Below are 18,782 nucleotides of genomic sequence, written 5' to 3' on the forward strand. Positions count from 1 at the left end.
TCGAATTTCTTGCCCTGCTGGTTTAGGGGCCCCTCCCACATGCTTGCAACTGGTGCACAACTTCGTAACACTATTACTCTTTGTTCTTTACTATCTACCTGATTTCTTCTCTGGCTTTCCCACTAGACTGTAAGCTCCTTGAGGGCAGAAAATGTATTTTGATCTTTGTTGTCTACACAGCACTTAGCACAGTCCCTGAGGCATAGTTATTAATGGATGTGTGAATATTTATGCAGGTAAGGTAATTTTCAATAATATACACAACAGAGATCGGGGAGAGTTTATTTTTCAGAGAAAATGCTGAGAGAATAAAAAAAAATGTTCTCAGAATAGTGGCTGAAATTTAGGCCTTTCCTAACAGAATAATGTCTTGCTTTCTTTATTGGTTAATTCAACACACAACAGGAGCCACAAAAAGTGTCAAACAGAAATTTCTATTACAATACTCTGAATGCTTTAATAGAGATATGAACAGAGTGCTAAGGAAACAACCTCAACTGTCTAAAAGGAAAAGATTTGCAAGGATGACATTTGAACAGTAACCTTAAATATAAGCAAGATTTTACCCAAAGTAGAAGTAGAGGGAGGAAAAAGAGAATAGCATATCTGAAGAACCCATAAAGGACCGACAGTGTCCAGGAATGAAAAGACATTCCATTCCAAAGAAGTTACATGCTTAACTTCTCAAGCAACAAACTGGGAAGACAGTACTCCTGTTTTATTTTTTAATAGGACTTATCACACAGTATGGTAATTGCTGGTTTCTTTGCCTTTAAACTGTATATTCCTGGAGTGTAAATAAAGCTTGTGTTTTATTCAATCTAGACCCAGAAATCACCCCAATGTCTTTGGGGGACAAAAAAGCTTGTTAAATGAATGTAATTGGAAGGTCAGGGTATCTGGTTAGATAGGTGGTAGGAAAGGAAATGTTAGGGGGTGGACTGAAGACAGACTAGGACTTGTTTGTGAAATAGAATTTGGACATTTTCTTCCAGGCAGACAACAGGGAACCAGTGTAGGTCTTTAATCAAAGGAGTACGGTGATGAGACTTTTTAAGGAAAATGTTGGCTGGCACTATAAAAAACACACCAATGTAAGGAGATACTGCAGAGAGCTGGGTCATGATGCTATTAAAACAAATCAGGTAAGAAATAAGAGAAGGCTAAACTGCCCTACTAGGGAGAGGAAGTGGCTGAGAGAAGGAGGATTTTTTAATGTAGAATTGATAGAATTTCTAACGGCTTGATGTGGGAATTAAGTAAGGGAGTAGAGTTGTAGGTGACCAAAGTTTGAGAAATTTACACTAAATTTTAAATTGATTTTATCTAAGTAGAAATGCCATAAAAAATGTTGGTTTACATTATAGCCTCACATCCTAAAGTAAATATGGGTATTTCTTTCCGAGTAAAAAAAAAAAAAAAAAAAAAAAGCCCAGTTAAGGTATTCTCAAATTATTTAGGTTATTAGTTTCTTTTGTAAGTTATGCTCTTATCTGTATATCAAAATGTCTGTGGAAAAGTAGAAACAAAAAAGATAAAAATCTGATTTACAAACTTTGGAGAATTCCCAATCTTTCAAAGTTATACCATATTACTGGGCCTATGAATGATTTCATAAACAAAGAGTAGATACCCACAATCTGAAAGGTTACAAGTGGAGGTAAACACAAATGAGGCAGCTAAGCAAGGGTGCTGCAACATATTGAGCAGACTCTCATGGAAAGCCAGCTTTAAATGTTGTTTTTTCTGAAATATGTACATGCTTTCAATATTAGAGGAAATCCCCCGTCTTCCGTGTTTACTGCCTTTAAAAACAACGCTACAATGATAATTAACTTCTAATTTTTCTTAAAGTTAGGATGTGACAACTTATCACAAAGCAACAGGTATGCAACACCAGTGGCAATAAACAATCTACCCAATACATGGAATTCTGAGTCTTTTTTCCAAAGACTTTCTTCTAAAACAACTTTGAATACTGTGAGTAGGAACAAAAAGCACAGGTACACAGATAAGCATGGATGTAATGGTCCAGAATAGCCTTTTTCATGGGATAATTCATATATTTGAACTAGAGTGTGTGTGTGTATGAATCAGAGTAAGTGTACAGGAAATCAGGCAGCAAGTTTAAAGGAAATGTAACACACTTTGTTTTTTTCCCCATAAAACAGATTAGGGGGGTGACGAAGATATTTGTACACTCTAGTACAGAGCCTTTAACAGTCTTACTTAAATCGCAGAGAATGCAACTGATTCTGCTGCATGATACTGAAAATATTCCCTGGTTTAAAACGGGACCAAGAAACTGGAGGGAGGCTAAAGAGTTAATAGCTGCAGCGATAATCGTTTCGTAGGTCCTTAATATGCATCAACACTCGGCAATATTCTATACCCAGCTGTCTCCAGTAAGGAAAAAAATGGATGGATAACATGTGGGCCACTACCAAGCATGGGGATTACTGTACTGGGAGAGTAAGGTAGTATTAATACAGACTTGTTGAATAACGTCTCAGGAGGAGGAGAGCTAACATTTACTGAGCACCTACTATCGGGCAGGATTTCATTGTTATCTCTGTAAGGACCTAAGTGTCTTCCGAGGGATATTACATTTCTATGATCAAAAGGCACCAAGGCCCAGTTAGTAACTCAATTCACATAGGGCGGGAGACAAAGAATTCCGGTAATTTACAAGTCAGGACCTACCGATAATTACTAGGCAATTTAATCACTTCAGTGAAAAGTAACCATTTAAAAAAAAGGGGGCGGGGCGATAACATTTTAGGGGTTGGCAAGATGAGGACGGTTTCAATGAAGAACTTAAACTAGGTAAGAACGCAAATAAAAATTTGCATCTCGCAACATAAATATAAAGCCCCCTTCCTTTTACACCTCCAATTCAGTCCTGGGAATCTCTAGTTTGTTGAACACCGAGTGCACGTCACTCAGCTTAGTCGCTGGTTCGGGGCAAAGGCGCTGGCTCCGCGAGGCTCCGGCGCTAGTAGGCGCGGTTGCCGCAACCCCATGGTGAGGCGAGCCTGGGGTGGGGCGCGGGGCTCGGAGGCTTGAGGCCACTGCAGAGATCACAACGCCGGGTGCGTTTTTCCATAATACCTGGCATCGCCCGCTGACGCCTCGGGGCCGCTCGGACTCCCGGGTATCCACCCAGCCGATACAGGAGGAGCCTCTGTAGACTCCGCACTCCGCGGAGACCCCGGTAACCATCCCCTCCTCTCCCTCCCCCGGCGCGTGCTCTCCCCTCGGTGCCGCCCAGAGTCGGAGAGGAGGGAGATCAGTCCCGGGCCTGCGACTAGGGACGGTAGAAACGCCTCATGGCCTGGCCGATCGGCCACCACCACTACCGTTGTCTCCTCGGCTGGCCTCACGGCCGCTACGCAAAGGAAGCAGAGGCGGCGGCGGCGGCAGCTGCGGCGTGCTGACCCGCGCCAATCAGAAGCACAGACCGGCAGGGTACGCGCGCGGTGAAGAAGCAGGAGGGGTGGGGAATGGAGCGGGCGGAAGGCTCGTCCAATTGGGGCGCCGCATCGGCATGACGTGAGGCTCTCCCGGCCTCCGAGACCGCCAGTCTCCAGGCCTCGGTGGGTGAGTGAGAGAGGGGACGGGGTGGAGAGGGACGGGAAGGCGGGATTTCCGCCATAGTCCCGGAAGTGGGAGGCTGTGTGTTCTCATGCGAACGGGAAGGAGCGTTGGGGATTTGGAGTCTCGAGGTTGAGACATTTTCGGGCCCGAAAGGGGAAGAATCCTCTGTCGCCGCCGCCGCCAGCCCGCGCCGCTCCCCACCCTGCCCTCCCCCTCTTTCCCGGTGCCCGCCCGCTCCGCCTCTTCCTTCCCTTTCCCTTCCCCTCCCTTTCCTCTCGCCCCAGTCCCCGCGTGTGGCGCGGTCGCCGGGGGCAGCCAGGGCTGCGGCGGAGGAGCCTGTGGCCGGGGTCAGGCAGTGGCGGCGGCGGCGGCGGCTGTGGCCGGGACGGCGCTGACAGGTGAGTGCGGAGGCTGCGGCGAGAGCGTCCGCGGAGGGAAGGGCTGGGGGCAGCTGTTCAACACACACTTACTCCTCATACCTCGCACTTCTCTGAACCCCTCCCTCCGCCGCCCCTAGAGCCGTGGCCTGGAGTGGGGGAGGGGAGAAACCGAGAGTTGGGCGGGGACTCCTCCCTTTCCCCTCCCCCCCCCGCCCGGCTCGGACCCGCCGCCCGTCTCTCGCCTGTCACCGGAGCCGCCATCTTCCCGCCGGAGGCAACTCTGCCGGCCCTGGCTGGGTTGGCTCCTTGGCTGTGCCGCCGATTTCTCTTGGTTACCAGTTCCCCTCCGCCCTGAGTCTAGGAGGTGGAGGCGCAGGGCGGTAGAGCGCAGCTTAATGCAGAGGTTTCTCCGGCCCCGGCCCTTTACTACTGTGTTAAGTCTCCAAATCTTTCTGTATCCCCAAGAGGGCAGAGGTGGGAACTGGCGCCCACCAAGGGGTGCATCTGCTTGGTCTGTGCGAGTTCCCCCTTCTTCTGCCCAGGCCCTTTTCGTGCGGCCCTTGTAGGATGGGGTGGTGCCCTCGGGGGTTCACGAAGAGCTCGGGCTTTCGCTGGATAATAGGGGCGAGAATCTAGGTCCTTTCTGGGTTCCTACCCCTTTTCCCTAACCTAGCTTTGGAGGGGGGCGGCGGGAGCCGGCCACCACGCTGTGTCAGCTTCTCCCGGACCTGCACTGCGGCGGCTGGCGGCCTCGCCCCCTCCCCCCACCCCCCGGGTTCTCTCCCGCCCCTTCCTTCAAAACACCAAAGTTATGTTCTGCCCTCTCCCGCCTCTCGACTTCATTTGTGGTTTCCCTAGACTAAGCGAAGTTATACTGTTGGATGTGATGATCTTCGCGCCGCTTTACCTTTTGGACAGCTGACTGGGTCATCCAGCTGATGGCACCTCCTAAGGGAGAGGGATGGGGTCTTGAGGGCATCGGATTTTTTTAGAACTAGGAAGTTTAGATCCTGTTGCTCTGGTGTTTATTTGAAATACTCCAGTTTTTCTTTTGATAGACTTGAGTAATAGCAAATTCAGAAGAAATAGAAAAAAGTCTAAAAATTCTGTTTTTGTTTTTGTTTTTTTTAAACTGGGATACACTGTCTCAAAAGGAGCAAACATCAAACATCAGCAGTAATCTCTTTACCATTCGGTTTTTCCATTGTGGAAAATCAGAACATAAATTTAAGTTTTTCACACTCAGTGCAGTTTTGAATTGCAATTTTTTGTGACTGTGTTCTTCCTTTTCCTTTCATTTTTATGTAAACCGGTGTTAAATTTTGACCGAGATAAAACTTGGAAACATTGTACAGTAACTCTTTACCGGGCATCGGTTTGAGACCCGCTCACTTGCTGCACTGTAACTTGTCTTAATCATAAAGTGAAAGTTTGAAGTTTCAGATAGCTGAAAGAACAAATTATTTCTTTGAATGAGCAGTGAAATTAGTTCGTAAGTGAAAACATTGTGTGAGTATTTTTCTTAGATAAATACCTTCAACTTGAAGGTAAATATTTTCCCTTTTGAAACTTTTCTTTCCTGATACATGTAGCTTTGGAACCAACCGAAAATACCCTACTGGTCTCTTATTTTCAGTTGTGTTAAATATTTAAAATGCACTTGAAATAGGTGGTGGTGTGGTTTGCAAAGACCACAAGGTGGGGAAGAGCGTTCACTTTTTTCTTTGCTGGTCAGATACATGTGCAATTTTCATACTTGCCCAACGTGCCTGGCTCCCCCTATTTTACAGTCACAGTAATTTACAGAAGTTGAAACGGTTGTGGCTTTTCCATTTTTCTCTGTATTTACTATACTGAAAGATAGTTTTGTAATCAAGCTATATAACAAATAGCTTAACTGAGGTTTGAGTTGGTAAAGTGAAATAGTTTCTAAAAGGCATTAGATTAAAAAGTTTATTATTCAACCATAAATTTGATTTGTACACTCTATTTAAAACTTGTGTTTGGCTAGAACTTTTATCCTGTATTTTGAAAAGTAAACCTGAGTTGACTTACATGAAAGAATGGCCTGTCTTATTTGCTAGAAATTATTTACTCTCTTGGTGCTTCAGTTTCCTTATCTGTAAAGAAAAGGGGGGAGGGTGGTTGCTACTACAAATAATATCAGCCTATTGGGCTGTTGTAACACAAACACTTAAGATGCTGACTGTTTCATGATTTTTATTACTGAAATTCTTACTCAGAATTATAAAAATGCCATCTTTAATATCTGTATTGTGTCTGTCGGTTTTTTTCCTTTTTGTAGAGTAGGTGTAGATATACAGAAAAATGCAGTAAGTTGAGTTCCCATATACTCCTCTAAAACAGTTTTCCCTGTTATTAACATTTTGCATTAGTATAGTATGTTTGTTACAACTGATGAACCAATATTACTATAAGCATATTAATTAAAGTCCATAGTTTATATTAGGGTTCACTCTGTTGTACAGTTCTGTGGGGTTCTTTTAAATTTTTGTTGTGGTAACATACACAACATTAAATTTTCCCATTTTGTGACTGTTGATTTTTCATTTAATAGCAGAAATGTCTATCTAGAGAGAGAAAACAGATTTTGACAGTAGAATGTATGTTTGGAGAAAAGGATTCCACTATATTTGAGTAGAAGCCAGAGAGAAAATGGATTATAATATAGTTATAAACGTTTCCAAGTATTCATTTGACATGTCTGTAGATGAATAGCTGAAATTCAGGGAGAAATTTGGTTATATTTAATGTTCCTGGAGATTGCCCTTTAAAAAATGATTGAGATTTGGAGAATCTGTTGAACTGAATGTTATCTCCACAAATAAGCATGATTTTGACAAATATATATTTAAACTGTTTGAGAACAGAAATATTTTTATCTAGTCACTTGTTTTTATAAAGCAATGTTCTTCATGTATCCTAAACATAATTTTAAAATAATTAAGTCCAAGTTAGGGCTTCAAGTTGTTAATGATAGTAACAACCAACAGTGCCTTCAGGTAGCTCCACTTACTCTACAGAGATGTGCAACAATATTAGTTTTTGCAGTGATAGACCTGGGGTGGTAGATGTTACCAGCCAAGAAATGGCTGACAGACTACTTTCGCTATTGTTCCAGAGTGTCATGCTAGATTTCATACTTTTATAAAACAGTGATAGGACTATAATCTAGGTCTTCCAATTTTTAATACCATGTGTTACCTTTATGATGGTCCCTTGAGGTTGTAAAAGAAGCTGTATAGATATGTTACTTTAAATTCCATTTGTTAGTGCCCTAATGTTAAAGGCACAAGTTTGAAACATGCTTTCATAATGCATACTTGTATTCTTGCAGATCTCTCCCAGATTTAATGATTTCTGTTTAGATTGATAAATGTAAGAACATCTCAGATTTAAAACCTTTGAAGCAGTCTTTTTCCGCTAGGGATGGGAAAACATGGAAAATATTGTTAAAATTTGGCACTGCTGCTGTGGTTGCTTATGCTTTTTTGTAAAACTATTATTATTAAAGTGCTCTCCTTTTTCTTTAAGAACTAATTTTACAGTACACAGTAATTGGAGGTACTGCCTTCTGAGGGCGTTAACTAGTATCAGGTACTTACCATACCTGATATTAGTTTAGTTAAGTTTAAATTTTTTGGTTCTTAATTGTCATATCTTTGGAGATTTCTACTTTTCTTGGAGTTATCCTGATTAGGAAATGGATTTCTTTATTAGGATATGTGATTATAAAGAAGAAAGCCTTTACGTTCTCTTATTAAAAGAAGAAAGATAATTTCAATTGTTGGCTTGTGTAGTGGAAATGCTTTTTTCCCCCTAACCTAACGCTTTACATTTCCCCTGTGTGGATGTCTTCCCTGGAAACAGAGAAAACTATTAACTTATCTTATGTTTTCTTCCCTTACCCTCGCCACCCCCAACATCCTTTGTCCCTTCCATGCCTTTGTAAACTATGTCTTTTCACTATTTTTCTGTTGAAGCTGTCATGGCTCTTATTTTAAGGATGAAGGATTTGCAGTTGAATGATGCAACCAATTTTACATCTTTCGTTGTATTGTTCATTCTTCTTTGTCAACTCTACTGCCCTTCCTAGTGAGACCTTGGCCACAAGTGACACTATGTAATATTGAAAATATTTTATATTTAACTCAGTCTGAAAGCATGCTGCTTAATTGCGGGGGGGGGTATATGATAATCGCTGAGATGAGACTTAGTCTCACAGAAATGTTCTTTATGAAATTTGATGTGCAAAAAATTTGACTTGAAACCTGATGAAATTAGGATGATATTTATTTGCATGATGACTATAAATCACTCAATTCATAGAGACAGAAAGTAGACTATAGGTTGGCAGATTCAGGGGAGGAGTGAGAGGAGGAAGATAATACATAATGGGTACAAGGTTTCTCTTTGGGGTGATGGGAAAGTTCTGGTAATGGATGGTGGCGAGGGTAGCGCATTATTAAGTTGATTTATCCTACTGAATTGTATGTTTGGGAGTGGTTGAGATGAGAAAGTCATGTTTTTTATATATATTTCCACAACTAAAACGAGTAAAGAGACAGTAACAGCTAAAGGCAATATATGATCCCAGACTAGATCTATTAATGGAGGAGAAATTGCCCAAAAAGATATTATTGGGATATGAAAAAATTGGAATATAGACTGTTAGCTTTATATCAATGTTAACTTTCTTGAACTTTGTAGCTAAACTTAAGATGGTTACATGAATGAACACCCTTGTTCTTAGGAAATGTACAAGAAAGTATTAAGTAAGTGTTCAAGGAGAATGATTTCTACAACCTACTTCCAAATGTTTAGAAAATAGAGAAATAGAAAGTTTTATAGATGGATATATAGAATGATATGGCAAATGTGGCAAAACCTTATGGTGAATCTGGGTATCGGTGGGTGGTGTGTGTATTGGAGTTAGCTGTATGGGGTTTGTATTATTTTTGCAGCTGTCCTATTAATGAAACTATTTCAAACTAAAAAGTTAAAAAAATAAATTGTTCTCATACCATTTTAGTCACACTACAGCCAAAGTGTTTGCTTGAAAGGCGTATCTTGATTGTTAGGCCGCTTTAAATAACTCACCGGTGGCTGTCCCCTGCCGAAATGGGAAAAGCCAGGCTTTGAAGCATAGCATGCCTAGCCTATATAACCTTGCCCTGTCCCACCTTAACTGGCTATCATAATGCTGAACTGACCAGTTTTTTGTTTTCCAGTACTGACCACTGACTCCCCCCTTACCCCACCCCCAAAGAACACCATGGTATTGCATACTCTTTTGTTGTCTTTGCTCTTGGTAGTTTCTTTGCCTGAAATAATCACTTCCACCCCCACCCCACCCTGGTCCCGCATACATTTATTTTTACTTTGTTTCTTAACCTATCCTTAAAACTGTATTTCAGGAGAAATCCTTGCCTTAATTTTTAAAGTTGAATGGAGTCCTTTTATCTTATTTAGCACTTAACTGTGTTTTGAAATTAATGGAAATTCCTTATGGGCAAAATGTTATTTTTCTTATTTGTAACCTCTTTGCCCAGCTCATGGCCTGGTAGACTATATATGTTCAGTAAAATTAGTTTAACTAGAGGGATAATAACAGAATGGCTGAAGCTATCTCCCATTTCATTCTTTGCATATCATACATTCTCATTCTTTTATAAACATGAACATCTTAACTCTGAAAGGGTACATTAGTTTCTTCTAGTGCACAAAAATTATATTTGCAAAATTTTAACCTGACATTTTTTTTTCATGACTACATTAGTATTTAAAGTGTTTTAGGTAGAGTAATTTGACTAAGTGACATATTTCTGCGTCTTTAAAGACCTTCCTCCTTTTGATAACCATAAAAATCTCGTCTTTATTTTGCTTTAAAACTAAAACAAATTACTTTAACTAAAAACAAAGCAACCAGAATATTGAAAGTGTCTTTTTATCTTCAGTGGATTTTTCCCTTTTTTAAAATTCCCTGTTGAGAATCATTGCTACTCTAAAACCACTCTCCACTGATAAGAAAGAGGACCACTGAGAAGGAAGAAAACAATTCATTCTTTTAGCAAATATTTTTGGCCGATTGGAAACTGAGGATACCAAGATGAAAAGATAAAACTTTCTAAGGTGTGTAGTCTAGAAGGAATTGGGAAAGTGAATTATTTTAAGTAATGTAGACTGGCATTTGGACTCTTGAAGCTTCCATACCTAAAGCTTCTTAATGTTAGTTCCATACTTCCTTGTGTAATCCTGTTATAATAATAGCATTTATTATAGCAAATCCTGTGCCATGCACTCCTCATTGCCCTTCCTGCATTATTTTTCTTCATAGCATTTAGCTCATCATAACATACTATGTAATTTACTTATTTTCTTATCTGTCTTCTACTTGAACGTGAACTCTGTGACGTTGGGTATTTTTGTCTATTTTGTTGTCTGTTGATTTTGTCTCTTGTTGAACCCAGACCTTAGAGCAGTACCTGGCATGTAGTATGCGCTAAATCATTTATGAATAAATCCTTGCTGTCTATTATGATAGATAGACAGTAAAATAATTACATGAAAAGTGCATTGTGCAAAGAGATCATAAACAAGGGGACTTGATGTAGACCTTGAGTTCAGGGAAGTTTCCCTAAAGAAGTGATGGTTGAGCTAAGATTTGAAGGAATCATTTGGAGTTAACTAGGTGAAGGGTTGGGTGGGGGTGAGAGAATAGCCTTCGAAGCAAAAACCGTGATGTGGGAAGGAACACAGTGTTCTGGAAGAACGAATTTAAGCAAGGCCTGGGTTGCTGAAGTAGGGGGTTGGGGGAAAAGTGGTTGGGAGGCATACAGTCTTGGAGGTCCTGGTGTAGCTTGAGAATGCCATTGTTACCTGTTTGGAATATACAACTGAGAGGGAAGCCTTTAATTCTTTTTGTTTATTCATACAATGTTAAGTGTGCATGAAATAACACTTTGAAGTAGGGCAGACATTTTCTGAGATTTTGAGTTTTGATCTGCTTTGTTTTATCATTAGTGAGAGTTGATAAATAGTTTCTAAAAGTAACTACAGAAAAATAGTATAATATTGCAGTTATAGTGTTATAATTTTAGAGCTCTAAGAATTCAAAATATGAAGCCCATGGAGGTGAAATTAATCTGATAACTTTAATACAGATAGGAAGGTGATAACAGATCTTCTAATTAACACCTTCCAGTTTGTATCATACAGTGAGACTGCAGTGTACATTTTCATCTTTGTTAAATAGTCTCTGAAAATTAATACAAATTAAATAGTTTTCTTAAAGCATTCCGACCGTTGTTAATTTTAATATCCATTCTGCCAACACAAGAGTCCATGCTTAGGCTTTGGAAATGTCAGCATCTTTGTTCATATCCATCAGTTTTTTGTAAAGAGGACCTCAAACTAAAGAGAAAGTGACATGCTGTGAGCACTATAGCCACTTCTCTTGGCCTTTAGTTTACCATCCTTAAGCAACAATGTGTTTGCTTGCTTCCTGCTGTGTACTTAATGATTTCAGATTTTAACAACATACAGCTTTCCTACAAACTGTGAGAAATTAATGCAAATTGCAACAGTTCCCACCCTTAACAATGTATTTGGCACTCAAGGGTTCCCCCCCCCCCCCGCCTTTTTTCCCCATTTATTCTTCAGAACACCTGTGAGATGTAAGCAAGAACTCAGTTTTATTGTTTGGTAAACTGAGGCCTAGAGACAGTTTTGCCTTCCATCCTCAATAAAGGAAACACAGAAAATAGGATCTTTGTAGCTACTTGCTTCCAAGCCCATTACAAATACCTAATTCAGAAAGTGTTGGTATTTGATTAAATACCTTGGATTCAAATAACATGATATATTTGGTAGCTTAAGTTCTACATCATAGTTAAACATCAGAAATACAGGTTTTAACCAGAAAGTTTTAATAGTAATTTCATAGTGATTATCTTTGAGGTCAAAGGTAATCCACACAATAAGATTGAAAGAAATTTATTTTGCTGAGCAGTAATTCAGTAATTTAACAGTATTGGAGCTGATTGGAATTTCAAATGGCTAATTCAGATTCTGATTGTTCACTTGAAACTTTTATTGTGATGTTATACACATTGTCTTTTGAAATGAGAATAAAGATAACTGTACTCTAATACTAACTGGCCTATCAGTTGTAATCCATTTTATTTATAAAATGGAGATATAGCATGTCTAGGATAGATATCCTTTGGAATATTAAACTAAAAGGTTATACAAAATAGTAAAGGTTTTCAAATTCATAATTTTGGAACTTAAATTATTTTTTTAAGTCACTTTTTTAAGGTTAGGGCATATTATTTTTATATTTTCACACTGTAATCCTGGAAAACGTGAACGTCTTCAATTGTAATACCTAATATTTGAAGATTGTAGTGTAATTCTGTGCTTGATATAAGTGGCTGTTACTTTCTGAGTATAGTTTGGTATTGCATAGCTTTCCCAGGTCCGGTTTTTGGCTCTCCAGTAATAGTAATGATTGACATTTTTAAAGCATGTCCTCTGTCCCAGGCACTTTGTTACAAGATGTACATATACTAATGTCTCTTCACAAAAATACCATTAGATGAAGAAAATAAAGTACACATTGCTGTGCCCAGTGTCACCATCTCATAAGTAGTGGTCAGAATTCAAACCCAGGAGTACTGCCCCAGGTCCATGCTCTTTTTTTTCTGTTTTTAAATTTAAAATACAGTTTTATTGATAGATTTCTCTACCCTACAGTCATCTAAAGTGAACAATCAGCTATTCACAGTACCATCATTTAGTTGTGCGTTCATCACCAGAATCAATTTTTGAACATTTTCCTTACTCCAAAAATAAAAATAAAAATAAAAGTAAAAAAAGAACATCTAAAACATTCCACCCACCCATCCCACCCTATTCTTCATCTAATTTTTGTCCCCATTTTTCCACTTATCTGTCCATATACTGGATAAAGGGAGTGTGAGCTACAAGGTTTTCACAATTGCACAGTCACACCCTGTAAGTTACATAGTTTATGCAGTCATCTTCAAGAATCAGGGCTACTGGGTTGCAGTTCGACAGTTTCAGGTATTTCCTTCTAGCTATTCTAATACACTAAAAACTAAAAAGGGATATCTGTATAGCGTGTAAGAATGGCCTCCAGGAGGATCTCTTGTCTCCATTTGAAATCTCTCAGCCACTGAAACTTTGTTTCTTTTTGTTTCCCTCTTTGGGTCAAGAACATTTTTTCAATCTCATGATGCTGTGTCCAGGTTCATCCCTGGGAATCATGCCCCATGTTGCCAGGGAGATTTACAGCCCTGGGAGTCAGAGGGCAGTGAGTTCACCTGCCCTGTGGGCTTAGAGAGAGAGGGCTACATCTGAGCAACAAAAAGGTTCTCTGGGGGAGACTCTTAGAAACAATTATAAGTAGGCTTAGCCTCTCCTTTGCAGTAACAAGCTTCATAAAAGCAAGCCCCAAGATTGAGGGCTCATCCTACTAAATTGTTAGTCCTTACTGTTTGTGAGAATATCAGTAATAACCTAGGTGGGGAAGTCCAGCATTTCCACATTTTCCCCCAGTTCCTCAGGGGGGCCCTGCAAATATATTTTTATTCTCTGCCCAAATTACTTTGGGATGTTATTGGGATTTCACACTATAAGTCCATGCTCTTAACTAATGTATTATGCTTCCTCCTCAGATATTTTAATCATAGATGGACTTCGGGGAACCCTTGAATTTCTGAATTTATAGTTAATATTTTATATTTGTTTTCCCTGTGAAAGGATTCATTGCTTTCAGCAGATTTTCAAAAGGGGCTTTGCCTCTTCCCCCAATACAAACAATTGTTTTAGCGTGTGCTTGCCACTTAGGAATTCCCTCAATGATTTTCCATTGTTGTTATTTTGATAATTAAACTTAATTTTCTAATGTCAGCATCACTTTTTATTTAATTCTTCTTTATGTTTAGATCCCAAATGCACACTTATATGCATGTTTATATGTACATACTCAAAATCTAGAGAATATCTAAAATGAAAATGAACTCAATGTAATCTTACCCTAATATGTGTGTTTGTGTATATGTATATTGCCTTTTCCTATATTTACACATCATTTGGAATATATAGCAACAGGGACGTTTACTTGGAAACGTCTCATTTTCTGAGCTTTATATTTTAAATGCTAGGAATTTCTTACCACCTATTTATTGCTACAAAAGAAGAAATTGTTAAATACATGTTTACTGAGATTGTACTGTATCAGGTACTGTATTCAGAATATGAACATAAGCAAGGTAGATATATTCCTGCTCTCCCAGTGACTACAGTTTGAGTGGAAGAGGCCATTATAATTGAATATACAGTATGATTGGATATAAAGGGTTTGTGAGAGCACATAAGAAACTTAACCCAGACTTTGTGGGGAGGATGGGAAGTAACGTCTAAGGTATCTATGATTATTTTCACTTTATCCTGAGTGTAAGCCATCAAAGCATTTTAAGCTGAGGAATAATGACACAGTTTTCATATTTTAGGAGGATTATTCTGACAAGGAATTGGTGGGGTTCAGGAAGATTGAAAGAAGAGAGACTGTTTAAGAAGTTGGGGTAGTAATTCAGTTCAGAGATGAAAAATTTAGTGACAGTATGAATGGAGAGATATAAGAGGTTAATTATTTCCAGGATTCTAGCTTGGGCAACTGGGTAGGTAATGGCTTTTCTTGAAATAGGAGGGATCTGTTGTCAGTTTTTTTTTGTTTGTTTTGTTTTGTTTTAAATGAAGAGTGGCGGATGGGAATGGCTTTTTTGAACAATTGATTTTGAGGAGTCTGTAGACCATAAAATGTTAAGGAGACTTTTGCTTAGATAGCACCACTGAGATTCAGCATGTGGATGTTAACTCAAGCCATGAGAAAGCTGAGAGAGAAGAGCGTAACTGTAAAGGAGACCGATAAGGGAGAAATTCCTCAGGCTGTAACTTGAAAAGCAGGCAGGGCATAATGCCTGAGTAGGTCACTTCCCCCAACCCCTTTTTAGTTTTGTTATGCTTTCCTGCTTCTCTCACCTCCCCACTCTCTCCTTCCTACTCTTCTTTTAAGTTATAATAGACTTAGGCATGTTTAAACAATGGTAGTAAGGAATCAGGGTGTAAGAAATTGAAGAAAAAGGAGGAAAAGACATAATTGAAAAGGTAGGACGGAATTGGATTCAAACTGTAGGTAGAGGAACTAATGTTAGATAGGACCATTTCTTTAATTAATAAAGTATGTTTTTTTCTCTAAACCTTAATATCCACCCCTAGAAGAGCTCCTTTGTAGAAACTAATGAGAAAAATGCTTATTCGTTTTCATTAGTTTTTTTTTTTTTTTTTTAAGTTTGTCTTATGTCCATTCTGTATTTTGGAACCTTGTCTTGACTTACTAGGTCAGATTTTCGAGAGCTATACAGGATAGTGAATATTTTGATGCATATTTTTGTAGAACTTGATATGTCGTATTTTATCACCGTTAAGCTGTTGAAAGGCTTTCAATTTTTAAGGAAAATGTTATGTGTATTTAGTTAACAAGACTTTAGGGAGTACCTGTAGGGCTATAGTAAGGACCCAAGGAAGATAGGCTGTCATATTTATACCACCGTCTTTTTTGTCATCATCAAACAGCAATTTATTGCTTTATAGTTCTGTAGATAGACCCTTTGAAATTTCTGCATGATACGTTGAATTTCATTGTCCTTGTTTTGGAGAAGTATTACACGTTCAAGATATTCTTGCTTTGTTTTGACTTATTGACTGGTTAAAATAGATCAGAAGTATCTTTCCCCAAAGCAAAGCTCTTCTTTTAATTTAACATGCTTGAAAACTACATGTTGGTAGTACTTTAAGAAATACGTCTATTATAGTATGTTTTAGTCTGCTAGGCTGCCGAAATGTAATATACCAGAAATGGGCTGGTTTTTAACAGTGGGAATTTATTAGTTTACAAGTTTAGAGTTCTGAGGCTGTGAAAATGTCCAAATCAGAGGATCATCAAGACAATACCTTCTTCCTGAAGACAGGCTGCTGGCGATCCTGGACTCCTCTATCAGATGGCAGGGCACATGGCATCTGCTGATCTCTTCCTTCTCTTCAGGTCTCATTACTTCCAGCTTCTGGCTTTAGTGGCTTCCTCCCTGTTTCAGTGGTTTTCTTTCTCAGCTTCTGTGTCTTTCTCTCTGTCTGAATTTCATTCTCTTACAAAGGACTCCCTTAAAAGGATTAAGACTCTCCCTGAATGAGATGAGTCACATCTTAAGTTAAGATCCTGTTTACCAAAAGATCCTACTTACAATGGGTCCACACCCACAGGAATGAATTAACTTTAAGAACATAACTTTCTGGGGTCCATTCAGCTTCAAACCATCACATAGTATAAAGAGGTAGAAATGATCCATCAGTGGCAAGTATACAGTTTTTTACTTAAATGATTTTATATGTAGTTCTAGTCTTCAAACAGTTTGTGTTTTAGAAAGTTCAGTGCATTGTCTTTTCCTTAGAAGAGTTGTAGTTTTATCACGTCAAGAACTTGGACTCTGGTTCTTTGGCACCCTTATTCTGGAGAGAATCACAACCCAGTTTGAGAAGCACAGGATTAAGCCAGTTTTAAGCTGTGTTCCAGTTCTCACATTCTGTCATTCTTTAAAATGTTGAGTTCCAAGTTCATTCCCCGCTTCCCCCATCTTACAGTTTAAGTATTATGCACTCAGTGTTTTAACTATAAATCAGAAAACTCAAAGGAATAAGATCTGCAAAACTTGAAGAAATACAAGTTTCATTAGAATTGTGAGGTGAGTAGGGTTTCCTTTCAAAAGTGCTGAAGCAATATACTATGTATCTAGAGTTTATTTCTGAAAAGGATTTCTGGGGTTTCTGAAGGACTTCTGTATTGTGCCACTGATTCTGAATTTTCCTTTGTGTAAGCACTTTTGTTTGCATATATAAATGAAATGAAGTTTTTTGGAGAGTGTCTTTAACCTCAAGAAAATAATCACATAAGCAAAATGGAATTAACAAAGCTTTGAGTAGTTTAAAAAATCATGAAAGAACTAACATGTCATCCCCTAGAGTAAGCATAAATTATAAAAAATAATCAAGCAGTTTTGCTCTTTATTCAAAAGGTGATATTATATATGAAATGCCAGCAGTAAGTTTTTGTTTTTAGTCTAGACTCTTTATTCATTTTGCTTGCTGTCAACAGGCTTAATACTTGACCAACTAGAAAGGTAGCATAAATAAGCAGTGGCACGGAAGTTTGCCTAAAAGTTTGCATTTGCAGCAGGTGAGCAGACTGATTTTAAAAAGACTCAGAAGGGGAAGGTGGTATAAATGAGAGGATATGAAGGTAAAAAAGGTTTAATGGGATTTTTAATGTGGTAATAGTATCCTACTGGGTTAGATACTGCAACTCTGGCATGCTGCTAACATGTCAGCTTTTATCATTCTCTGCATAGGAGGTAGTTCTTAATGAAAAAATTTCTATTGTTAAACAGGAAAATGGATGTCAGAAAACATTCTTCTAAACAGTCTGGGCTTAAGGGGCAATAAGTTTTTCAACTACAGAATTTGATGTCTTTATTAAAAATGTTATTTCTTATATTTTATTCGTTTAAGGTTAAATGAAGTCTATACTGCATTGAACCCTGTTGAGGCTGAAGGTTTGGGGTATAACATTGGTAGTGTTCAATAAGTTATCAAAGATAATCCTAAGGTTGTTAACTTTTTATTTGCATCTACCCTCTGTGAAGAAGGGCGTGTTGCTTTAGAATATGCTTTTCTGTTGGAAAAGCAAAGGCACATGATAAGAACAAGAAACTATCTTTAGAAAGCAGAAAGGCTCTAAGATTGTGATTCCCTGTGTACATCAATTTTGGGTTTGGGTTTACTTTTACAAAATAATGTTATATTCAATACACATTGAAATTCCATTAGAACCATATGCAAAATAAGAGATAGGACTTTTATTCTCCTTCATATTGTTTCACTTGTTTCAAGTATTTTATTAAGGCTTCAGGATTTGAGTAGTTGTTTGGAGTTTGTCAAAGGTTTAATGGATAAAATACTTCTTCCTCTCCCAGCCAGAGTTAATGAGATAATCTAAACTTTCTCAGAATTTTTGTTTTGTATTTTAATAAGAATCCTAGCTAAATTTATCTTTAAAAAGAAAATTGTCTTGCTGACCAGATGGTAATATCTCATAGAGCCAATCATAGGTCTTAAAACTGGAAGGGACTTTTTTCATTTTTATGTGGAATTACTAGATAAGAATTACATGGAACTTTATATATTTTATTGAGATTGTTCACATACCATACAACTATCCAGAGATCCAAAGTGTAAAATCAGCTGCCCATGGTACCATCATACAGCTGTGCATCCATCACGCACCACACACAATTATTTTTTTCAATTTTTAGAACATTTTCGTTACTCCAGAAAAGAAATGAAGACAAGAAAAGGAAACACAAATCCTCCCATACCCCTAACCACGCCCCCCTCCATTATTGATTCATAATTTTGGTATAGTACATTTGTTACTGTTGATGAAAAAATGTTAAAATACTACTATCTGTAGTATATAGTTTGCAATAAGTATATATTTTTTTCCTATATGCCTCTCTGTTATTAACTTCTAGTTATAGTGTCGTACATTTGTTCTAGTTCGTGAGAGAGACTTCTAATATTTGTATAGTTAATCAAGGACATTGTCCACCACAAGAGTCACTGTTTTATACATTCCCATCTTTTAAC

General features: G+C 38.5%; 1 protein-coding gene across 4 annotated transcripts in view; it reads left to right on the forward strand.

Annotated features, from left to right (window-relative positions):
* Positions 1 to 3,665: 3,665 nt before the first annotated feature.
* Positions 3,666 to 18,782, forward strand: part of LARP4B (La ribonucleoprotein 4B) — a 132,120-nt gene continuing 117,003 nt past the window's right edge. For all 4 annotated transcript variants that reach the window (XM_037835683.1, XM_037835687.1, XM_037835685.1 and 1 more), the window contains exon 1: positions 3,666 to 3,995. The gene's annotated coding sequence lies outside the window, so the exon portion shown is untranslated. The remainder of the gene's footprint in view (positions 3,996 to 18,782) is intronic.

This window comes from Choloepus didactylus, chromosome 5 (genome assembly GCF_015220235.1).
Source record: "Choloepus didactylus isolate mChoDid1 chromosome 5, mChoDid1.pri, whole genome shotgun sequence".
NCBI lineage: Eukaryota > Metazoa > Chordata > Mammalia > Pilosa > Megalonychidae > Choloepus > Choloepus didactylus.